Source organism: Symphalangus syndactylus, chromosome X, assembly GCF_028878055.3.
Source record: "Symphalangus syndactylus isolate Jambi chromosome X, NHGRI_mSymSyn1-v2.1_pri, whole genome shotgun sequence".
NCBI lineage: Eukaryota > Metazoa > Chordata > Mammalia > Primates > Hylobatidae > Symphalangus > Symphalangus syndactylus.
The window spans coordinates 98,783,166-98,803,888 of record NC_072447.2 but is presented as its reverse complement, the minus strand read 5'-3'; the positions used below and the strand labels follow the sequence as shown (position 1 = coordinate 98,803,888).

The window sequence follows — 20,723 nt, the reverse complement described above, 5'->3', positions numbered from 1 at the left end:
ACCTCCCAGGTTCAAGCGATTCTCCTGCCTCAGCCTCCCAAGTAGCTGAGATTACAGGCATGCACCACCACACCCGGCTAATTTTTTATTTTTAGTAGAGATACGGTTTCTCCATGTTGGTCAGGTGGGTCTCGAATTCCCGACCTCAGGTGATCCGCCTGCCTCGGCCTCCCAAAGTACTGGGATTACAGTTGTGAGCCACTACGCTTGGCCAAGAATTGTCTTAAGTTAGATAAAATAAAGAAGGTTTAATCAAATTGTGAAAAAAAATTGTAAAAATTAATCTTGCAAAAGAAGTTCTGCGTGTGAACATATTGACTAAATTCAAGAGGGTTATAAAAGGTTTGTGAAAAATCTTACTTCATGATCAAACTGGTTAAGATTCAATAGAATTTTATATAAAGTTTCATTAAAATTGAGGTTAACATCAATAGTAAACTAATGCAAGGGTGAAATTTAGCTTTCTCTCTCTTGAGCAGGATTTTCATGTAATAATAAGGGCTAATGAAGGCTTTTGCTTTTTCAAATTCTTAAGTCATCATTTTGGCAAAACAAGTGACTTATGGTAATCTAAAATTCTATTTAATGATATCAAGCATTTTAAACCTCCAACATATTCTCCCAAAATCAGATTTCAGTTTCAAGGTTATCTTACCTTATGCCTAGCTTTTGTATGCTGCAGAGGGCCCCTGGAACATCCGGAAGAGAGGTAAACAAGATTATTTAACATGTTTAGGTACATGGGATTGCCAAGGTGATGTCTAATATTCTTCAGGTTATATTTTAGTGACTAATATTAACCTATGTTCCAAAACTATACGGGATGTCTAAGGCTCTAATGTCTAAATATGTGCTATCAATCACAATTAAGGTTGTTATGTTGGGTTACTGTAAACCACAAAAATAACCAAATTTCTTTGTCAATTGTGTTTCTGACTATATCCAAATTAGGCATTTTGTCATTTAGAGACAATCATTGTCTTGTTTTAATTCTCTTCAAAAGATGGTTTATAATCAAATGGTGGGATTTTAACAGGTTCTCTCAAATGCAGGTTTCTCATAACAGAAAAATGTACAGAACTCATGAAAAGCTAAAATGTTTATGAATATCAAGCAAAACAAGTGTTCATGAAATGGACTAAACTAATAAAAAACAGAAGCAAGTTTTTGACTTTTGCTTGGAACACTGCTGATCCTTATTTTATTTTTCAGAGTCAAGGAAACTCTTAAAAGCTTTTAACAACTAGGCAAGTTATACTCCTGTGATCAAGATTTGGAACATGTTTGTTTTTCTCTGCCTAGTTCTTCTATAATTTGGAAACTAGTTATGAGTATTCTTGAATTAAACAATATAGTTGTTTGCATCAGTGCAACAAGAATCCATTTTCTTTTGCAACAAAACACAATTGGAAAAACTGGTTGTTTTTCTAAGGCTTTGGCTAGAAAGGTGTATTTCCCTTGAAGCAATTAACCTGGACTTGCAGAGCCAGTAAAACTCCCTTGAGAAAACTGGCCTCATACCTGTCTATATAGTCCTATCATAAGTTTTTTTTTTTGTTTTTTTTTGTTTTTTTTTTTTTTTTGACACAGAGTCTCGCTGTTGCCCAGGCTAGAGTGCAGTGGCAAGATCTCAGCTCACTGCAAGCTCTGCCTCCCAGGTTCACACCATTCTCCTGCCTCAGCCTCCTGAGTAGCTGGGACTACAGGCTCCCGCCACCATGGCTGGCTAATTTTTTTGTATTTTCAGTAGAGACGGGGTTTCACCATGTCGGCCAGGATGGTCTCGATCTCCTGACCTCGTGACCCACCTGCCTCGGCCTCCCAAAGTGCTAGGACTACAGGCATGAGCCACTGCGTCCGGCCCATAAGTTGTTTTTAACAAAAATGAGGACTGGAGAGAGAGAAAATTGTGTTTTAAAACTTATACATCTATCATTAACTTCCAGTCTCATTAGTTATTTTTAACTTTTTGCTTGCTTTTTAAAATAACCATGCTTCTTCCTGTGAGCCAACCAGCAATCTCCAGTTATGGCTCAGAGGAGACAGAAAGAGATGGGTAATGTAAAAATCTGGATCAATATTCTAGTCTAAGCAATTATCCTGCAGATCCTGCTGGGTCATAGCAATAAATAGAGTGCCCATAACCCAAAAGTCTCTTTGGAAGGATAAAATTAAGAAATCTGACCAAAGCTAAGTCCCATGCACCCAAATCTTAGCAAGCATAACTGTAGCCACTAGTTATCGAAATGTATCAGCAGCTTCAAGATTTTTAAGCTGTCCTTACCCCCCTTGTCTTATTTTAATACATGTCCTCTAATAACCCAAATTGTTTCTTTTCACATACAGGCTGTCAAGCTCCAAATGGTGATGCAAATGGAACCATGCATGAATGCACCTTTCTTTGGAGGACCCTTAAACCAACCTCAAAAACAATCCTAGCTGCTATTCCCTACACAACTCCCCTTTCCAGCAGGAAGTAGCCAGAAAGATCAATGCCGAATCTCCCTAATAGAAGTTAAGGTCTCCACTCCTGAGGGGGGTAATGAAAGGAGTTAGGTAGCTTGCCTTAGGTAGACAACAAGGGAAGAGTCCCAAAGAGCCCCCAGCCCATGGGTCAGTGCCTCTTCCCCACATAACATAAAAAGCAGCACATGTACCCTAAAACCCTAAAGTATAATAAAAAAAAAAAAAAAAAGCAGCCAGGGAAAAAAAATTCAAGCTGCAGGCACAGATAAGGGAACAGGATGTTTTGCCTGGAGACATGCCCACAGCTGCACAGATACAAAAAACCTCAGGCCATTCTGGCCCATTTGGATAAAAACTTGCACAAACCTCCAGCTCACTCAGATAAGGGAACAAGGCCTGGCATAGAAAATGCCTTTATCCTTTTTTTTTTTTTTTTTTTTTTTTTGAGACGGAGTCTTGCTCTGTCGCCCAGGCTGGAGTGCAGTGGCGCGATCTCGGCTCACTGCAAGCTCCGCCTCCCGGGTTCACGCCATTCTCCTGCCTCAGCCTCTCCGAGTAGCTGGGACTACAGGCGCCCGCCACCACGCCCGGCTAATTTTTTTGTATTTTTAGTGGAGACGGGGTTTCACCATGGTCTCGATCTCCTGACCTCGTGATCCGCCCACCTCGGCCTCCCAAAGTGCTGGGATTACAAGCGTGAGCCACCGCGCCCGGCCGCCTTTATCCTTTGTATAGTCAGTAGCATCCCCAAAAAAGTTTTTTCTCCTTTTGTGGGCATGGGCACGGTGGGCTCCAGTGGGTTCTGATGGGCACTTTCCTTTCTTAGGACTGTAAGTCCAGCTTCTATGAATCATCACTTCAGCCCCTGATTGGTCTTGGGCCAAGCTTTCACTTCAGCTTCTAATAGGTCCTGGGCCAAGCTGAGCAGCCTCTATGATTTATCATTTCAGCTCCTGATTGGTACCTGGCCGTGGTCGTGGACCAAGCTGAGTTACACGTTCACCAAGACAGCCTGCAGACTGAGCACATTTTCCTTTTCCCAGTCCAGTCCGGACCACCTGGACTCTCCAGAGCCAGCATGATGGAAAGACTAAGTTGGCTGAACCACAGAAACGGCGGCCACCTCTCCCCTCCAGGGGCTCCATCCAAGGGAAAGATCAGAGTTCTGTTGTATAACTCTGGCTGGTGTTGCTGAAATTCCCACAGGGAAGTCTCGCCCAGTGAGAAGGAATGAATCAGGGTCCCACTTAAAGAAGCAGTCTGGCCATGATCTGGTTGCATTGTGGGGAACTCCTCCCAGTCTGGACCATCTGGACTCCCCAGAGCTGGCGGACTAGAACGGCCGACTCAAACCACAGAGATGGTGGCCACCCCTCCTTCTGGGAACTTGGCAGTCTCCAGCTGCTGTCACTGGCTGGCTGGAATTCCAAGCCAGTGGTCCTTAACTTTGCTAGGTGCTATGAGAATGGCACCCATAGAATGACACCACTAGGCTCCTGAGATTTAGCCCCCTTCCAAGGGGAATGCACAGATGGATCTGCCACCTTGACAGAATTCTTAGGGCCAAAGTATGCAAACCAATTCCCGGGTCTCTGTGCGTGCCCAAGTGGCTGCTCTGCTGAGACTGCACAGCTCTGTCTTCGGATCCAAGACCCTGATGGTGTGGGCTCACGAAGGGATCTCCTTACCTGCATGTTGCAAAGATCTGTGTGCTAAGTGTGGTTTCCCAGGTGGGGTCACACAATCACTCACTACCTCCTTTAGCTGGGGATGGGAACTTCCCCGGCTCTGTGCCACTCCCAGGTGGGCCATCGCCCTCCTCTGCTTTTCCTCATTCTCCATGGGTCAAGCTGTCCGATTAATCAGTCCCAATGCAAGAGCCTGGATACTTCAGTTGAAGGTTCAGAATTCACTTGCTGTTTTTTTTCCTCTTCGTGAGAGCCATGGACTGTAGCTGCTTCTAATCAAGCCATTTTGGCCAGTTGTTATTTTTGTTTAGAGTTTGTTGAGATTCTTTGATCTCTGAGAGTAGAATTTGCATAAAATTTGCAGCATTTTAACCATTAATTCACCAAGCAATTTTTCTGCCCTAATTCTTTTATGGACTCTATTTGCACATTTATTTGGCTGCTTAAAATTATGTCACAGCTCATTGATATTGTGTTAATTTTTCCATCTTTTAATCTCTTTTATTTTTAATGGTTTCTATTGCTATGTCTTCAGGTTAACTAATATTTTCTTCCAAATATTAATATACATTCAACCCCATGCAGCATATTTTAATCATTTCAGACGTTGTAGTTTTTATCATTAACAGGTCAAATAGGGCCCTTTTAAAACATGTTTCTTCTATTTCTCTACTTAACATATGCAGCCTTTCCTGTAACTTCTTGAAGATATAGAGTAGTCTTGTTAACTGAATATTCTTATCTGCTAGTTTTATCATCTGAGTCATTTCTGGTGTGGAATTGATTGTGTTTTATCCTAATTATGGGTTATATCTTTATATTTCTTTTCATATCTGGTTTTTATTACATGTCAGACATTGTTAATATTTCTTTTTAGTGATGTATACTTTTGTATTTTAAAAAATATTATTAAGTTTTGGTCTAGAATATAATTAAATAAATTAGACACATTTTGATCTTTTGGGGTCTTGTTTTCAAGCTTAATTAGGCAGAACTAGAACTGTGATTTAGTCTGGGATTATGTTTTTTCTTTTTTTCCAAGTACTAGGTAAGTCAACTCTTAGTATTGTAATCAATGTGCCATGACTGATGTGCCTTTTTACTCTAGCTGGTAGAAATAGGCAAAATAACTGACTCTGCAAGAACTGAGTACTGTTCCCTATCATCCTTTTATCTTTCTCCTCACCAGTACTCTGCATTGCAAACTCTAGCTGTCTTGGTTTTCCTGGACTCATTCTTTGTCTCCTCAACTCAGGGTATGTATTGGATTCTGATTGTGTTCCCCTCCCTGTACTTCCCTGTAAAGCACTAGACTGGGGCAATCACAGAGCTCACTACATTTGTAGAAACCACTGTCTTTCAGTACCTGATGATCAATGCCTTTCGTTGTCTCTGTTTTACTTATTTTGTTAGTTTTTCAGTTGTTTTAGACAGAAAAATGAATCTAATCCTTGATATTACATTTTGATTGATTAAAGTTTCCGGTTTGATGTTTAAATTCTTTATTTTTTTCTTTTTTGGCTTTGAATACATTTAATTCACATGACAACTTTGTGATGGAGGAACTGTTATCTGTACTCTCTTTTTATAGAAATGGAAACTAAGGCTCACAGGCGTTAGGTATCTTGTCCAAGATCGCACACACAACAAGAAAGGAGCAGAGCCAGGATTTGAATCTAGGCTCCATTAGCCCCAGAACATTCCACAACCTTAGTCCATCCATGCTGTCAAAGGACAAAATTGGAAAGCATGAATGTGAGTAAAGAAGGAGTTGAAGGAACAAAGACAGGAGAATTGCCCCATGAGCTCAGTGCTCAGTGGTAAGCTCAAAGAGGAGACTAGAAGTTATATTACCACACAGCCATGTCCAACTCCCAGGACATTTAATCCAAAAGCATTCAGATTTCTGGAGAAGCTGAATCCTAGGATCCTTGTAACCATGGCCATGACTGAGGGTATTTCCTTCATCCTCGTGCCAAGAGATGAGAGGTCTTCATCCTCTTCCTGTTTGCCATGTGTTTGTGTTGGTGATTCTTCCCATCTGGAAGCACATGAACAAAAGCAACAAGATGAACAAAGGCATTTATCTCTGCTATGAGAACCTCTCTGGAATCCCAGTTCCTCCTCCCAGACTTTTATAATGATGAGTCCATTAGCTGGGTACCAACTCTTATCTTTGCAGGGTTGTTTTTCTTTTGTTTCCCTATCAGTCCTAAGTTAATCCCTATAGCAGATACTGTAGTTGTTCTTCTATGTTTATTTGGCCCTTCTTTCTTTAGTAATAAAACCCCTAAATCTAAGCTGAGATCAGGAGAATCTCAAATGAAGACTACATTTTCCAGCCTCCTTTGTAGCTAGGTGTGACATTGAGACTGTGAGAAAAAGAGATTTAAGAGGAAGCAATGTGGGCAAATTCCAGGTTGTGTCTTCCAATCCCATTCTCTATTGTCCTGCTGGCTGGAATACAGATCCAGCTCATGAGGTCTTCATCTATGAGGGTCAGGGAAATGCCTTTAGAAATGATGGAAGTAAAGACAGAAGAAACCTGCGTTCTTAGCACTGAAGCTGCCCTATCAGCTTTTGGTTGCTTTAACTCAGACTGGCACACCAGAGTTAAACTATTATCTTGCTTAAGCCACTGTAATTTTGGGGTCGCTGATATTAATGAATACAACATCTTTTCCTCTTATGACTTTGCTTTTTTAATTTTTGGTTTTCTTATTTCAATAGGTTTTTGTGGAACAGGTGATGTTTTTTCATGTGTAAGTTCTTCAGTGGTGATTTCTGAGATTTTGGTGCATTCATCACCCGAGCAGTGTACTATGTACCCAAAGTGTAGATTTTTTATCCCTAGCCCTCCATCACCCATTCCTCTGAGTCCTCAGAATCCAATGTATTATTCTTATGCCTTTGTGTCCTCAGAGGTTAGCTTCCACATATGAGAGAATATACAATGTTTGGTTTCCCATTCCTGTGTTACCTCACTTAGAATAATAGTCTCCAGTTCCGTTCAGGTTTTTGTGAATGCCATTATTTTGTTCCTTCTTATGGCTGAGTAATATTCCATGGTGTATATATATCACATTTTCTTTATCCACTTTATCCATTTTCTAGATCCACTTCTAGAATCTGCTTTATCCACTTGTTGATTGATAGGCATTTGGGCTGGTTCCATATTTTTGCAATTGCAAATTATGCTGCTATAAACATGCGTGTGCAACTATCTTTTTTGTATAATGACTTCTTTTCTTCTGGATAGATACCTAGTACTGGGATTGCTGGATATAATGGTAGATCCACTTTTAGTTCTGTTTTTGATAGTGTTTTTACTAGTTTCCATTCCCACCAACAGTGCAAAAGTTTTCCCCTTTCACCACATCCCTGTCAATGTGTATTATTTTTTGATTTTTTGAATATGACCATTCTTGGAGAAGTGAGGTGCTATTGCTTTGTGGTTTTGATTTGCACTTCCCTGATAATTAGTGATGCTGAGCATTTCTCCACGTGTTTCTTGGCCATTTGTATATCTTCTTTTGAGAATTGGCTATTCGTGTCCTTAGCCCACTTTTGATGGGATTGCTTTTGGGGACTTTTTTGTTTGTTTTCTTGCTGATTTGTTTGAGTTCTTGTAGATTCTGAGTATTACTCGTTTGTCAGATGTATACATTGTGAAGATTTTCTCCCACCCTGTGGGTTTTCTGTTAACTCTGCTGATTATTTATTTTGCTGTGCAGAAGCTTTTTAGTTTAATTAAATTATTGATCTACCAGTCATTTAGGCATTGCAAGTGAGTTAGAGATTCAACTTTCCATTTTTTCTAAGCCCCAAGCCAGTTGTACCAATACTACATTAAGGTTTTTAACATTAAAATAAAAATCATTGTTCAAAAGATAGTTATATGAATGGAGGTAAGGCAATTTAAAAAGAATGTCCATTACAATAGTAATAAAAATGATTGCCAACCATTTATCAACAATCACCAAAGACAGTGAGAAGTCATAGGCCACTAACACTCAAGTCAAATCTCAAGCAGCATTCTGACTGGTGAAAGGAGAGGAGTGTGAAAGTGAAATGGAGAAAAGTGCAGGGCAATCTGGTAAAAATGGCTATGGTTACAATTCCCCCAAAAGAGGAGGTTAACATCAGAGCTACACAAAACTCTCACTATCCAGGCCATTTTTTTTTGTCTTGGGTGATATGGTCAGACACATTATGTGGGTCACACTGATAATGGTGAAACTGGACTCAAAGTCAGAAACTAGAAGTCCAGGGGGGCTGAACTCAGCTCATATGTGTTTTGCTTGGACCTGAGAAAATTCTTTTTTCTTTTTATTTCTGAATTCATTCACAATATTTTATTGATACATAATAATTGTACATATCTGTGAGGTACATGTGATAATTTGATACATGTATAAAACATGTAAAAATTAATTGAGGGTAATTTGTATATCTATCCCTTTAAAAATGTATTTCTTTGTGTTGGGGACATTTTGAATCTTTTAGAGTTTTCAAAATATAAAACACATTATTAACTATAGCTACCCTAATATACTAGTAAACAATAGAGTTCATTCCTTCTATATAACTGAATTTTTGTACCCATTAACCAACCTTTCTTCATTCCCCTCCCCATACATATTTCTTAGCCTCTGGTAACCATCATTCAACCTTCTACCTCCATGAGATCAACTTATTTATCTCCCACATATAAATAACAACATGTGATATTTGTCTTTCAGTGCCTGGCATATTACACTTAATATAAGGACCTCCAGTTCCATCTATGTTGGTGAAAATGACAGGATTTCATTCTTTTTACGGCTGAATAGTATTATATTGTGTATGTGTACCACATTTTCTTTAGCCATTGATCCATTGATAGACTATTTGCCATATTTCTTAATGGGATATTTTACCTTAAAAACATCTTAAAGTCTTGCTACTCTTGAAAAATAAAATTTATAATACTAAATTCACTTTCCCACATAAAAATATTTGGATAGGCCTCTGCATTTTAATTTACTCAATCCTGTTAGGTTCCTGGCCTTTATGGGCAGTTGAACTTGCACCACTGGGCTAGTGAGGGAAAGTGGGTTTGAAGTGGTTTAATCACAGAGGTAGAGCAGAATAGTTAGAAATAAGACTGGAAAGAAATGACTGACTCAAACTAAAAAGGTACATATAGGGGGTAAAGGTAGATTAGCATGTATGAGTGACTAACTTATGTAAAGTGCTGTGAAATTTAGTCATTTTAACAGCATTATGATGTAGATATCATTGTCACCATCATGAAACTGAGGCACACAGTGGTCACATAACTTACCCAAAGCCGTCCAGATAGCAAGTTTCTAATGAAGAATTTAAGTACTTGTATAACAACACCAACATTTTTCACCTTCCCATGGGGTCCCAAATCTGGTTATGGCAACAGATTAATCTGTGGCACTTTAAAAATACAGATTTACAAGTACTACTCCCACAATCTGATGCAGTTAACTCAGTAGATCTGTGCAAGGATTCTAGAATCTGCTTTTTGCAAAGCTTCATAAATAATATTGATGCAGCTAGTCTACAGACTAATATTTGGAAAGCATTTACTCAGTCTTTTTTTTACATTTTAATTTAAGGGCTTTATATTTTTAAAAATATATCCGTACTATTATTTCTATAATTTATTTTTGTGTATGTGTGTTTTTCCTTTTTTAACTTTTATTTTAGGTTCACAGGTACATGGGCAAGTTTGTTACATAGCTAAACTGTGTGTCATGAGAGTTTGGTGTTACAGATAATTTAATCACCTGGGTAATAAGCATAGTACCTAATAGGTATTTTTTCTGATCTTCCTCCTCTTACCACCATCCACCCTCAAGTAGGCCCCAGTGTCTGTTGTTCACCTCCTAGTAGCCATCTATTCTCATTGTTTAGATTCCACTTATAAGTAGAGCATGTGATATTTTGTTTTTTGTTCCTTTGTTGGTTTACATAGAATAATGACCTCCAGCTCCATCCATGGTGCTGCAAAGGACATAATCTTGTTCTTTTTATGGTTACATAGTATTCCATGGTGCATATTTATTACATTTACTTTATCCAATCTACTATTGATGTACATTTAGGTTGATTCTATGTCTTCACTATTGTGAATAGTGCCACAGTGAACATACACATGCATGTGTCTTTATGGTAAAATGATTTATATTCCTTTGGGTATATACCCAATCATGAAATTGCTAGGTCAAATGGCAATTCTGCTTTAAGTTTTGGAGTAATTGCTACACTGCTTTTCACAATGAGTAAATGAATTTACACTCCCACCAGCAGTGTAGAACTGTTCCCTTTTCTCCACAACCTCACCAGCATCTGTTATTTTTTGACTTTTTAATAATACCCATTGTATTATTCATGTATTCTGCTTGATATCCCCAGACATGCAGAACTGTGAGTCAATTAAACCTCCTTTGGGTATTATTAAATGGGTATCTCACTGTGATTTTGATTTTCATTTCTCTAATGATAAGAGATGGTAGGTGTATTAGTCTGTTTCCACAGTGCTATAAAGATACTACCTGAGACTGGGTAATTTATAAACAAAAAATGTTTAATTGATTCACAGTTCTGCATGGCTGGGGAGGCCTCAGGGAACTTACAATCATGGCAGAAGGTGAAGGGGAAGGAAGGCACATCTTACATCGCCACGAGAGAGAGAGAGAGAGAGAGAGCAGGGGAAACTGCCACTTTTAAACTATAGTATCTTGTAAGAACTCCCTCACTATCATAAAAACACCAAGGGGAAAACTGCCACCATGATCCAATCACCTCCCACCTGATTCCTCCCTTGACACAAGGATATTACAATTCTAGAGGAGATTTGGGTGGGAACAAAGAGTCAAACCATATCTTTCTGCCCTTGGCCCATTCCAAATCTCATATCCTTTTTACATTTCAAAACCAATCTTGCTTTCCCAACAGTTCCCCAAAGTATTAACTCATTCCAACCTTAACCCAAAAGTCCAAGTCCAAAGTTTCATTTGAGAAAAAGTCCTTTCCACATATGAGCCTGTAAAATCAGAAACAAGTTAAGTACTTCCAAGATGCAATGAAGGTACAGGCATTGGGTAAATGTTATCATTTCAAACGGAATAAATTAACCAAAACAAAGGGGCCACAGGCCCCATGAAAGTCTGAAACCCAGTGGGGCAGTCATTAAATCTTACTGCTCTGAAATGATTTCCTTTGACTTCACATCTCACATCCAGGGCATGCTGATGCAAGGGGTGGGCTCCCACAGCTTTGCACAGCTCTGCCCCTGTGGCACTGCAGGGTACATCCCCTGTGGCAGCTTTCATAGGCTGGCATTGAGTGCCTGTGGCTTTTCCAGGTGTGTGATGCAAGCTGTTGGTGGATTTGCCATTCTAGGGTCTGGAGGATGATGACTGTTTTCTCATAGCTCCACTAGATAGCGCCCCAGAGGGGACAGAGGGGACACTGTTTGGGGGCTCCAATCCCACATTTCCCCTCTGCACTGCCCTAGCTGAGGTTCTCCAGGAGGGCTTCACCCCTGCAACAAACTTCTGCCTGGACATCCAGGCCTTTCCAAACCTCCTCTGAAATCTAGGCGGAGGTTCCCAAGTATCAATTCTTGCCTTCTGTGCACCCACAGGCCCAACGTCATGTGAAAGCCACCCAGGCTTGGGGCTTGCATCCTCTGAAGCAACTGCCCAAACTGTACCTTGATCCCTTTTAGTCACAGCTGGAGCTGGAGTAGCTGGGATGCAGAGGCTGCACAGAGCAGCAGGGCCCTAGGTCTGGCCCAGAAAACTATTTTTACCTTCCCTCCAGACCTGTGATAAGAGGGGCTGCTGTGAAGGCCTCTGACATGTACTCCTTGTTACTTATGCAAATTTACGCAGCATGTTTGAATTCCCCCCTAGAAAATGGGTTTTTTGTTTTATAGTACATGGTCAGGCTGTAAATTTTTCAGGCCTTTATGCTCTTCTTCCCATTAAAACATAAGTTCCAGTTTCAAACCATCTTTTTGTGAATGCATATGACTGATCACTTTCAGAAAAAGGTCACATCTTGAACACTTTGCTGCTTAGAAATTTATTCTGCTAGATACCCTTAATCATCTCTCTCATGTTTCAAGTTTGACAGATCTATAGGGCAGGGGCAAAATGCCACAAGTCTCTTTGCTAAAGCATAGCAAGAGTCACTTTTGCTCCAGTTCCCTAGATATTTCTCATCTCCATCTGAGACCACCTCAGCCTGGACTTCATTGTCCATATTACTATCAGCCTTTCAGTCAAAACCGTTCAAGAAGTTTGTGGGAAGTTATTTTCCAGTGCTTTTATAGAACTGACCAAACAATGAGACACAAAACAATACTCAATAAATGAAAAAAAAATTATAACAACTACACTGTTAGACCATGGCACAATATAAATAGAAATCAGCACTAAGAAAATTACTCAAAACCATACAATTACATGGAAATTAAACAACCTTCTTTTGAATGACTTTTGGCTAAATAACAAAACTAAGGCAGAAATCAATAAATTATTTGAAACTAATGGGAACAAAGATACAACATACCAGAATCTCCAGGACACAGCTAATGCAATGTTAAGAAGTAAGCTTCTAGCACTAAACGACCACATCAAAAAGTTAGAAAGAGCTCAAATTAACAACCTTATGTCACAACTAGAAGAACTAGAGAACCAAGAGCAAACCAATTCCAAAGCGAGCAAAAGACAATATATAACCAAATTCAGAGCTAATCTGAAAGAAATTGAAACACAAAGAACCATAAAAAGATCAATGAATCCATGACTTCATTCTTTGAAAAAATTAATAAAATAGATGGCTAGCTGGACTAATAATGAAAAAAAGATTTAAATAAATACAATTAAAAATTACAAAGGGGATGTTTCCACTGACCTCACAGAAATACAATTAATTATCAGAGACTGCTATTTTTACCTTTATGCACACAAACTAGAAAATCTAGAAAAAATGCTATGCCTTTCATGAAGAGATCTGATTGCCACACATCCTTTGAACTTAATCCTCTGAGGAACTGAAGGAGTGAGTGATGTGAAAAAATCTGTATTTCAGAAATATCCCTCTGGCAGTGGCAGAGTTGAGGATAAATTAGAAGGGAGAGACTGCAGACAAGATCAATGAGAAGATTACGGTAATAGTTAAAGCAAGAAATCATGAAGCTTGAATTAAAGGATTAGCAGTAAGCCTCATTCCAGTACTGTTTTCAGAATCCATGCCTTCAGAGGCAAGACTATGTTTGGGCAAGTTTCTTTTGATACTTCTACTAAAAAACCTGAGCTAGTAGTGCACAGGAAGTATCTCATATTAGCTTGCATGAGCCCAAATGTACACATGTGTTCTCAAATTTGTTTTTTGTGACAGCTTATGGTTAGTCTGAAATCAACCAAGGTGGAATGCAAATCAGAAATCAGGGCTTCATTTTTTTTTTTTTTGAAAAAGTGTTGGTTGTTAGAGATTTCTCAATTCACCACTGAATTGAAATTCCCTTGGAAAGGGGCTCAGGTAAACTTTATATACTAAATTCTCAACTGTAATGAGTAATGTTCTAATGTGGCTCTTGTATTCTCTTCGATAACAATCTTGTTTGGGTTCAAATCTCATCATGCACAAAAGTATTAATTATTTATATATTTAAAACTCTTTATGCATCTAAGTTTATGTATGCTCATTCATGTTTCATGTTCATTCTCATCTTCTTGTAATGTAATTTTATTTATAAATTTATAAAGCATTGAAAGATTATAGTTTTTGGTATTATAGATAAACTTTTGTCCAAAGAAACTCAGAAAAAAATTTACTTATATTTCTTTTCACTCTTTTTAAAATATCTGTTCTAAAACAGCACATTTTATAGCAGAGGAAATGCTAGTATTCCATAACATAATGGCAAGGCACTCCTATGTTATAGAGAGGGCAGGCTGTTAAAAAGTTAGTGGTATACAAACATTTTCAGTGGAAACAACACTTATTGCAAATAACACCTTATGTAAATGAAATAAAGGATTAGTATAAGGTTGTCGTGAAATATCCTCAAAATTGGCAAATATTGCCAGTTTGCTCTCAGAGAGTTAACAGCAAACTCATTTTAACAGCATCTGCACTCTTTCTAAACTATAGTTTGTGAGAAATGATGTTTACAACTTTTTAGTTTTAATGTGTAGATATGTTGCAGTCTCAGAAGTAAATGAAGTTTAAGTTATTTTTTGTTCCTCTTGCTCAACAAAATCACTCTCAGTGGCATGAGTTAAGAAATAATACATCAAGGGATCTTGTACAGTGGACTATCCAACTTATTTCACACCAAGCTTGTTTTATTTTCTCCTTTAAACCAATGTGACTGAAAATTCTAACTATGTAAAAGGTGTTAGGTGATGGTGAAAGTTGTTGCTTTTAGCAAATTTTCTATTGGAAAGCCCTACATAACTGCTTTTTATTAGCATATCATATTCCTGGAAAACCATATATTTTTTCAACCTTTGAGATTCCTACTTTCCTACAGGAAGTAAGTGTCTCTGCTCAGTAAGTAGTAAAAAGAACTATATGTCTCTTATTTGGGCAAATTCTGTAGATAATAAATATTCATAGATAATGAAAAGATCATTAACCACATTTAGAAATGAAGGGTTTTTGGAGAATCTTTGGCCAGACTCTCCTTTTCAAAAAAAATTAAAAGAGAAAATAACATTGGTGATACGACAGTAGGCTCTTGCTTCTCTCAATAAACCTATTTCCAGAGGGGACAAGATGGCTGACAAGATGCAGCCAGGAAGCACCGTTCCCATTGAGAGAGACAAAATTATTGAGTAAACCACCATTATTTGGGCAAATATTCAGAAAAAAAGGCTCAGAGTGGATGAAAAAGAAATACTGAGGCCAACAGTGAAGAGAGAGGAAGCTGGGAAACTTCCATGGGGTGCCTAAATGCCAGGGTTATTTCCCAGCCTCGAATGGCTCAAGGGTAAGGAGTGAGTGAGTGAACTGAGAAACAGTTCAATCTCACCATATACCCATGAGATCCTAGCTACAGGAGACTCCACATCTCTCATGGATGTGTGAGCTGGCAGTGGGAGCTCTTCTGGAAGCAGGCAGAGACAGGCCTTCAGGTGGCATAAAGCCTGGGAGCTTTTGTGTGCTGAGAAGCTTGAGTGGAGAACAGCCACAGATGCTCATCCCCTAGGTCTCCCCATCTCCCCCTGGGAGGCGTGGGCCCCAGCTGACCTCTGAGCCAGGATAGAGTGGAGTCAGCTCCCACCAGGACTGGGGCACAACTGCTCTGCAAGCCCTCCTGCCCACCAGCCCCTCCCAGGGCCAATGCCTAGCCACCCTACAGGAACAGATGCATGGTGTAGGTGGTAGCCCAGCCTGAGTCATTGCTGCACCTGAGAACTGTCTCTGATTACCTGGGAGCACATCAGATACCACACCACAGCTGGAACCCAAATCCCAGCCATGGGAAGCCCCAGTACCCCAGAGCTACAGTATGCAGCTCAGGAGTATAGAGCCAAGATCTGTGGCTGGCACTCCAAAGGGGGTTGAGCCCCCACAATCAGAGCACTGAGGGGGATTAGATGTGTAGGCCTCTGGGCTAGCGCAGGAGTGGGGTGTGCCTTCCTCCACAGGACCAGTCCAGAGAAAGTGTGGCATATCTCCCTACCACAGCCTCTGACCTAGGAGGCACTGTAACCCAGAACAGCTAACAACAACAACAAAAAAAGCCACTGGCACTATGCCAGTAATTGGAGGGGCCCCTCCAAGGCCCAGGGGCATACCTGGTGAGGAGGCAAACTCTGTCCTACTCAATCACAGAGCATGACTGTGAATGTAAGGAAGTACAACAGTGCCACACATTTGGTTGTTAAAATAGCTACCAGTTATTACTCAAGCCCATCTACTGGATTGCAACGCAAACTATATTACCAAAAATTTATCCCACTAAAACATACACCTGTGAAAACAAGTGCAAAAACTCACCCACACATAAAGATTCTATTCAGGGCCCAGGCCCTCTGAAAGCATCCAGAAATGAAGCTAACTAACTAACTATACTCAATGTATACCACAGTTAAAGAATATCAACACTCCCAGATGAGAAAGAATCAGCATAAGGACTCTGACAATCCCAAAACCCAGAGTGCCTCCTTATGTCAAAACAAGTAGACTAGTTCCCCAGTAATAGTTCTTAACCAGACAGAAATGATCAAAATGACAGATAGAATTTAGAATCTGAACGGCAAGGCAACTTATTGAGATTTGGAAGAAAGTTTAAGCTCAATACATAGAATCCAATAAAATGATCCAAGAGATGAAAGAAAAAGTAGCCATTTTCAGAAAGAACCAAACTGAACTTCTAGAGCTAAAAAACTCACCACAGAAATTTTATAATACTATCACAAGTACTAATAGCCGAATAGACCAAGCTGAGGAAAGAATCTCAGAGCTTGAAGACCTATTCTCTAAATCAACTTCGTCAGACAAAAATAAAGAAAAAAAAATTAAGAAAAATGAACAAAACATCTGAATAATATGAAATTATGAAAGAGACCAAATCTATGATCATTGGAATTTCTGAGAGGGAAGGAGAGATAATAAGCAACTTGGAAAATGTATTGGAAAATATATTTGAAAATATAATCTACAAAAATTTCCCTAGTCTTGCTAGAGAGGCTGACATGCAGATCTGACAAATACAGAGAACCCCGGCAAGATACTACACAAAAATGACCATCTCCAAGGCAAATAGTCATCAGATTCACCAGGTCAACATTAAATTTTAAAAAATCTTAAAATAAACTAGAGAGAAGAGTCTAGTCATGTACAAAGGGAACCCAATCAGGCCAGCAGCAGACCACTCAGCAGAAAATTTACAAGCTGGAAGATTCAGGGCCTATTTTGAGTATCTTAAAGAAAAGAAGTTCCATCTAAGAATTTCATTCCTGCCAAACTAAGCTTCATAAGTGGACCAGAAATAAATTCCTTTTCAGATAAGCAAACATTGAAGGAATACATTTCAGCTAGACCAACATTACAAGAGGTCCTTACGAGAGTGCTAAACATGGATTCAAATGAATGGCATATGTTACCACAAAAACACACTCAAGCGCATAGCCTCCAGGCACTATAAAGCAAGTACACAATCTAGTCTACATAACAAATAGCCAATAACATGATGACAGAATCAAAATCACACATAATACCCCTAACATTTTATGGAAATAAGTGAAACACACCACTTAAAAGACACAGAATGTCAGGCTGGATAATAACACAGCACCCAACCATCTGTTGTCTACAAGAGACCTATCTGACATGTAACAACACCCGCAGGCTCTAAGTAAAAGAACAGAGAAATATCTACCTTACAAATGGAAAACAAAAAAGAGCAGGAATTGCTATTCTTACATTGAATAAAACAGACTTTAAACTAATAAAAATGAACAATCATGAAGAAGGGCATTACAAAATGATAAAGAGTACAGACTCTTTTATTCCAACGGGAAGTCTTAACTAGACTAAATATATATGCACCCAATATTGGAGTACCCAGATTTATAAAACAATTTCTTCTTGGCCTATGGAAAGACTTAAGACAACTACACAATAATACTGGGAGACTTCAACACCCCACTGACAGCATTAGACAGATCACCAAGGTGGAAAACTCACAAAAAAAATCTGGATTTAGGCCGGGCACGGTGGCTCACGCTTGTAATCCCAGCACTTTGGGAGGCCGAGGCGGGCGGATCATGAGATCAGGAGATCGAGACCACGGTGAAACCCCGTCTCTACTAAAAATACAAAAAATTAGCTGGGCGTGGTGGCGGGCGTCTGTAGTCCCAGCTACTCGGAGAGGCTGAGGCAGGAGAATGGTGTGAATCTGGGAGGCGGAGCTTGCAGTGAGCCGAGATTGCGCCACTGCACTCCAGCCTGGGCGACAGAGCAAGACTGTCTCAAAAAAAAAAAAAAAAAAAAAAAAAAAAAATCTGGATTTACAGTTGACACTTTATCAATTGAATCTGACAGACATCTATGGAACACTACACACATCAACCACAGATTGCACCTTCTTCTCATTTGCACATGGAACATTCTAAGGTTGACCACATGCTTGGTCATAAAGTAAGTCTCAATAGATTTAAAAACCCTGAAAGTGTACCAAGCACACTCTTAGACCACATTGCAATAGAAATAAAAATCGCATACCCAAAGGAATATAGATTATTCTACCAAATAGACACATGTATGTTCATCCCTGCACCATTTGGAAAGCACAGATGTGAAATCAACCTAGGTGCCCATCAATGGTGGATTGGATAATGAAAATGAGGTACATGTATGCCAGGGAATATTATGCAGCCATAATAAAGAATGAGATAATGTACTTTGCAGCAACAAGGATCGAGCTGGAGGCCATCCATGATCCTAAGAAAATTAATGTAGGAACAAAATAACAAATACTTCATATTCTCACTTACAAGTGGGAACTAAACATTTAGCACACATGGTCATAAACATGGGAACAATCAACACTGGGTACTCCAGAGGAGGGATGGAAAAAAGGGAGCATCAGTTGAAAAAACCACCTACTGGGTACTATGCTCACTACCTAAGTCCAATAAGCCTATGTACCAATTCTACACATGTACCCTTTGTGTTTAAAATAAAAGCTGGCATTAAAAAAATCTATTTCTAACCATGTCCCTTATAAAGTGCCAAGGAAAAGATGAGATTATTCAAAGAATTTTTAGAAAATTTACCATTTAAAAAAATCATATGCATTTTAAAATGTAGAATCAAAATAATGCAATAGTGGCAGTTATACTTTAAGTAGAATATTTTCACTGAATTATCTTTGATATCAAAAGCATGTCATCCTTATCAGCATACATATACACATTAGTCATATAAATATTTAAAACAACATAAGTCCAAATGTTGAATTTGCATTATTTATGTTACAGCATTATTTCCCAGTGTTAATAATACCTATTCATATATAAACACTACTCCCTTGAGGAAAGACTATAGCATAAAATTATGCTAATCAGCTTAATGATATACTATAGCTTCTCAGAATAAAGTATTTTTTATATTGCCAGTAGTCAACCATTCAAAATGAAAAGAAAAAATAATTAACCAACATGATGTATGCACAGGTCTGAATTTGAAGCCCAATTCCACTTCTATTTAGGGTTGTAATCTTGTGCTAGTCGTTTTTCCTCTTTGTATTTTCAACTGTAAAATAAAGTTAATAATACAGTTATCTTGTAGAGCTGTTGTGTTAATTAATTGAAGTACATATGTAATGCCATCTAATAGTGTTTAGCACATGGTAAGTGCTCTATAAATGGTAGATGATATTTTTACACTGTTATTGTTACTATAGTAAAATATGCATGTAGGATGTCAACTTACATGCTCAGAGACTATTCTGTAACTTAATGTCATAAATTTTTATTTCTTAGTAATACAGTTGGTAGAGAGATGGCATGGCCTAGTTCTAGAGCACATTAAGAAAATGTGCTCTAGAACTAGGCTACCTGGATTGTTATCTTGGGTGTACTATTTACTAGCTGTTTGATTCTTTTCTGTGATTTGGTTTCATTAACATAACTGTATTTATCACAAAGAATTATTGTAAAGCTCAAATGAGTCAAGTCACTTAAAATACTTAGCAATATTCCAGGCACATAGTAAATACTCAAAAGTGTCAAAATCATAAAAAATGTAACAATATATTATTTTTATTGAAAATAGCTAATGTATATTATAAAGCTGACTAACATACATTTATGCTACAGCAGTTTCTAAAGGAAATCTTGGTTTATTTAAGTAGCATTTTAGTAATTATTAATAGTGGATAACAGTGCTATTACTGTTATCTGAGTTGGCTTGGCAAAACGAAGTCTGTCTTCTTGTGTTCATAGATCATGTTTATTCTTCATCCCTGTACAGGCTACTTCTGTTCTTTGGGGACAAGATATCATACCAAAAGGGTAATCCTGTCTAAGCTTTGGGAGATATTTGTAATTCAGACAAAGGCCCATTGCCTGTAGACAGAATCTAATTTCAGGAGAGTTAGTAGAAGTTGGTAGTTTAATTGGGCCTCCTGACTGGCTGAAGAAAAAGCCCAAGGCATAAGAGGGGAGTAGAATTGTAAGTAACTGAGTAGAATTGATTGATTGTAGTATGAAGGTATGTAGCATTATAAAGTGGGTAAAAATAAGAGTGGAATAAAAGTTCTGAAGTTTAGGAACCACACAAATAACTAAGTATAATCCTCATGGTCTCTATATCCCAGGTACTAGGTGGCAGCTAAAACATTCAGGGGATTGGAAAGGCAATGGAAGTTTGGAAAGCACATAGGTGTCCTAACTTGTTACTGGACCACTAGATGCTGAGCTGTATTCAATGGTGGGGCTGAAACTGTACACATTCTGCCTAAGTACTGGCAACCTATGGGACCAACCAAGAGATATATTTAAAGAAGGAAACAAAGGAAAAGCA

General features: G+C 38.7%; 1 long non-coding RNA gene across 2 annotated transcripts in view; it reads left to right on the top strand.

The window, feature by feature from the left end:
* Positions 1-20,723, top strand: part of LOC134735993 (uncharacterized) — a 606,060-nt gene that overhangs the window by 313,600 nt on the left and 271,737 nt on the right. The window contains exon 1 of one of the 2 annotated variants that reach the window (XR_010119603.1): positions 5,053-5,067. The exons of the other annotated variant lie outside the window; for it this stretch is intronic. This is a non-coding gene — a long non-coding RNA (uncharacterized lncRNA). Of the gene's footprint in view, positions 1-5,052; positions 5,068-20,723 lie in introns of those variants that run through there. 2 annotated transcript variants of the gene reach the window in all.